This window comes from Scomber japonicus, chromosome 17 (assembly GCF_027409825.1).
Source record: "Scomber japonicus isolate fScoJap1 chromosome 17, fScoJap1.pri, whole genome shotgun sequence".
In the NCBI taxonomy this organism is placed as follows: domain Eukaryota; kingdom Metazoa; phylum Chordata; class Actinopteri; order Scombriformes; family Scombridae; genus Scomber; species Scomber japonicus.
The window spans coordinates 2,111,875-2,116,874 of NC_070594.1; positions in this window are offsets into that span (position 1 = coordinate 2,111,875).

Genomic DNA, 5,000 nt, shown 5'->3' on the forward strand with positions numbered 1-5,000 from the left:
CTCTCTTACCTTGGTCAGCTGTGCGATTTTCTTGCTCATCTTCAGGTGCAGGTCCTGGGTATATTCCATGGCGATGCCGGACTGGAAGGGCATGCTGGTGGAGGTGGATGAGGAAGAGGAGGAAGAGGAGGAAGAGGATGAAGTGTATTTCCCCTGACCGGCAGGGCAGTAATACTGCTGCTGCCATCCCGACCCAGTCGCCATCTTCACGATGATGCTTCAGATGCTGGAGGAGAGAGATGTGCTCCGAGTGTGTGTGTGTGATAATAAAGTGGAGGAGAGGAGGAAGGAAAGAGGAAGAGAGAGGAGGATGAGGGGAGGGGGGGAATAAGCAAAGCTGTGCAGGATTTTTTTTTTTTTCTGCAGGAGAATTAAAAAATATGACGCCGCTGTTGCCGAAAAACTGTTAAAATGGGTTTCATTGTTCCTCAGGATTAATAATAATGTCTTTAAAATAAAAAAGGATGCTGGGTTGTATATTTTAAGCTGTCTCCATGTCTCCGCTGGCTCAGCTGTGAGGTGCGGCTCCGGTGTGCAGCAGCTGCTTTGCTCGGTCTGCTCCCGGGCGCTCGCTCCGTCGCTCGGTCGGTCGGTCACCTTGGTTCCGTCAGCTGGAGCCGTTAAGACTGAATCCTGCTCGGTGCTCGGTGTGTGTGTGTGTGAATGAGTGAGAGTGAGAGTGAGAGAGAGAGAGAGAGAGAGTGTGTGTGTGTGTGTGTGCTGCTACTCTGTTGCCATGGATCACCTCAACACTTGGTGCTGCGTTCATTTAGAATGGGAGCGCGGCGCTGCGTTCACGGACTGTCGGAGAAAAGGAAATGAGAGGGAAAAATGATCAAACAGTGTCATAATAATACAAATCAGAGCTGGTATTGATTATATTTGAGCCCCAGGTGAGGTTTTAAAGCAGAGCCCCCTCATAGAAACAGCAAAAATAGCAGCTGCAGGACTTCAAATGTGAATTAACACTAAAATTAAGTGCAACAAACAAAATTTCTCCACACAAAAAGGTAAATAAGGCCATTGTTTAGTGTTTGGATCACAATTAAGGCTACTACTGATTATATTTGAGCCACAAGTGAGATTTTTAATAAGAGCCGCCTCAAATAAACACAAATATAGCACCTGTAGGACATAAAACATGAATTAACACGACAACAAAAGCATCTGGAGCACAGTTCTCCACATTAAAAAGGTAAATAAGGGTCAATGTTTAGTGTTTAGTTGCTTTATTTGAGGTAAAACATGAAGTTTGGATAATTAAAAAAGGCTGCTACTGATTATATTTGAGCCACAAGTGAGATTTATAATAAAAGCCCCTCAAAAAACTCACAAAAATAGCAACTCCAGCACCTTAAATATGAATTAAAACTAAACTAAACTACAGTAAAATGATCTGTAGCACAGTTCTCAACATAAAAAGGCAAATAAAGATCAAAGTTTAGTGTTTATTTGCTTTATTTGAGGTAAAACATGAAGTTTGGTGTCTGTTATGTGGAAACTGACCCACCACTGAGCCGGAATGGCGCCATCTGCTAGCCGGGCGTTGCCATAACAACGGCACCAAAAATCTGACCAGCAACTGCAAAGCAAAGAAATGAAGGATTTTAATTATATAAAACTACAATATATAATAATAAGCCTGTATTAAAATATATATATCATACTATTAGTGTTAAAATCTGTCAATAAAATTATGATTTATATTTTAATGTAGCTCTGTTTGTTTTAGTTTTAATAATTAAATCTGCATTTGTACTTAATAACAATCAATAGATATATATTTTATATATTTTTATTTTTAAGTGGTGACTGGTGAGACTTGTGAGGATTAGTCAGAGGTCATAAACTTGGTTAATGCAGCATATTAACACAGAATAATAATAATAATAATAATATATACAGTTATTAAAAGACTTAAGAACATTATATAAATATATATATATGAACATAGTATTATATAACAAGGACTTCCTGTTTAAAGTTTATAATATCTATAAAACTGTGTTAACTCGACGCTGTAGCAGAGTTATTATAGTTTTTACATTTTCATTAGTTTTTATTTTTATTTAGTGTCTTGTTTGTTTTATTTCAGTTTAGTTTTAGTCAGTTTAATAAGTGATTAAGTAGTTTTAAGTCAAACTGAACAGAATACAGTAAAAAAAAGGAGAAAACTAAGCTGATTTTATCTGCAATTCAGTTCAGTTTTAGTTAGTTTTAAATTGTTCCTTATAGATTTTATTTAGTTTTTTCCTTTAACTATCATTTTATTTTAATTTCAGTTAATTTAATTATTTTTTCACAGCTAGTTTTGGTCTTACTCTTATTTATAGTGAACTATAATAACCCTGCACTGTCACCCCACACCTCCACAGGGGTTTTATATTGGATCCACACTACATCACGATACAAGCTTCAGGCCCTTCAGGAACATCACACACACACACACACACACACACACACACACACACACACACACACACACACACACACACACCCGAAAGCAGTTCACCGGAAATTACAACAACATTTTGTCTTTTCTGTCCATCAACTCAGAACAAGCAGGAAGTAATAAAAGCTGCTGCTGTGATTCAGATCAGCTGACAGACATCCAGAGACTAGAGAAGGATAATGTGAATTTATATGAGTTAGTTAAGTTTCAATCTCTACATATGTGTACTGTTATATAGGCTAGAGTAAGTCAATGGAGGAAATACACAAATATAAAAGGAGATAAAGCTTCAAAAAGTAGCATATAAGAACACCTGTCTCATTTATTTGGTGCTTCAGGCCTGTGTGATCTGAACCTCAACAACATGAGACAGTGAAGTGATCAGTGTTGTTGTTTCTCAGCCTGTTACTCAAGTTTTATATATTAAATTATATTTTAAAAGAGATTAAATAAGTGCACTAAATAAGGCTGACAGGAGCTTCTTCTTTCTTACAGGAGATCACAGCTCAACACTGAAGTGACTTATTAAAGTGTTTGTGTGTGTGTGTGTGTGTGTGTGTGTGTGTGTGTGTGTGTGTGTGTGTGTGTGTGTGTGTGTTTCAACAAAAGGAAACAGAAAAGACAAGCTAAAAACAAAACCTCAAAACTAGCCTAATTAGCACAACCGGCAGTAAAACACAATACAAAACACACCCAAATTATTTATATTTTATATTTATAACTATATATTAAGATTACGTACCGTTAGATGGACTCATATAAGATCTAAAACCAAAAGCAGTTACACTTTTTACACTTTTCTATGAACTTAATTAGCTTTAATCGTTAAACACTGACAGCAAACAGCAGAGACGGAACATACCACTGGGAGAGAAGAGGGGGGGGGGGGGGAGTGGAATAGTCCAAGTGCTGCTGGCATAATTTAATTATTTAGTAATAGCTAATCTATCTATAAATTACAGGTGTGTGTGTGTGTGTGTGTGTGTGTGTGTGTGTGTGTGTGTGTGTGTGTGTGTGTGTGTGTGTGTGTGTGTGTTTCTACAAAGGAAACCGCAAAACTAACCCAATTAGCACAAACAGCATTAACAACCAACAAAAACACACCTAAATAATTTTACTAAAGAAGTAAATAATGAATATAACTATAAATTAAGATTACGTACCGTTAGATTGACTCGTATAAGATCTAAAACCAAAAGTAATTACACTTTTTACCCTTTTCTATTCATTTAATTAGCTAACTTTAATCGTTAAACACTGACAGCAGACAGCAGGTACACAGCAGGTACAGAACATACCACTGAGAGAGAGAGGGGGGGGGTGGAATAGTCCAAAGGGGGCGGGGGGGCAGAAGTAATAACCTATTTATAAATTACATTAAAATGTCCGTCTGCCTGTCTGTTAGTCGCATATCTCTCGAACCGTTCATCCGATTGATTTGAAACGTGGCACGTGTCTTGCTGCGGGCGCGAGTAAGCCCACTGCCAAGTTTGACGTTGTTTGGATAAGAAACGTAAAAGATATGGATAAATATATCGGTAAAAGAAGCACACACTTGCTGTTAGCCGTTGGCGCTCTAGCCGTTGGCCACGCCCCCCTTCTGTCCTCTGCCCGTTGTCAACTCACACCGGAAATCTGCCTTTCAAAATAAAGTTGCAATTTTAATACAGTAATTGCGACAGTCCGATTTAGTTGATTTGGTATTTTTATATGACTTTTGTGCTTATACCACGTGTCAGCAGGCTACGTAGATATATGGAGTCTTTATCTGTCTGGTTTATTCCTGTTTGTTGCTTAAATACAATCATGAGGTTGCACTGGGTTGTTTTATTTTGAAAGACTGGAGTTTTATTATGCCGATTATGTGTCTAACTTCCTGTCTCGTACGATCTGCTCTGTTGTGTTTGACGCGATTTAGAAACGGCTCAGTCAAATATAGATATATTACTCTGATAAACGGCAACACAGAGCTTTTAATTAATTAATTTAAAGCAAATAATAATTCACACGGAACTACTAGACTGTATAAAAGAAGGCGGAAGTATCAAGTGGAGTCGATCAGCTGGACTCAAATTAGCTCAATTATCTGGAATAACAGCCACTAATTGGCCTCCAGCTGACAGTCTTCAATCAGCTGTTGTCTCATTACATCCGCTTTATGAGTAGAGACAAAGAAAAAATGTCTAAGACCAAGTTTAAGATTCAGATAATGTCAGAAGATATTTTAGACTGTAGAATATTAAAAATTAAACCTATTGTCATACTTGTGCTCTAGCTATAAATGAATTGAGTTGACTTGAATGCTGCATTTAATTACTGTTAGTATCTTTAATCTGTAATAATATTAGCATCACAGTCAGGATATTACTCACACTGTAAGTATATAAACTGTGTCTAAATCTACTTTAATTGATTATCACTTGACTCCTTATAGTAAGTTTGATATTAGAATTTGAATTTCAGATAAAAACAAAACAATGTTATCAATGTTAATAAAGTTTTTGGGTCATAGTCCTTCAGTGTTTGCCCCAAATATGTTTATTTTATT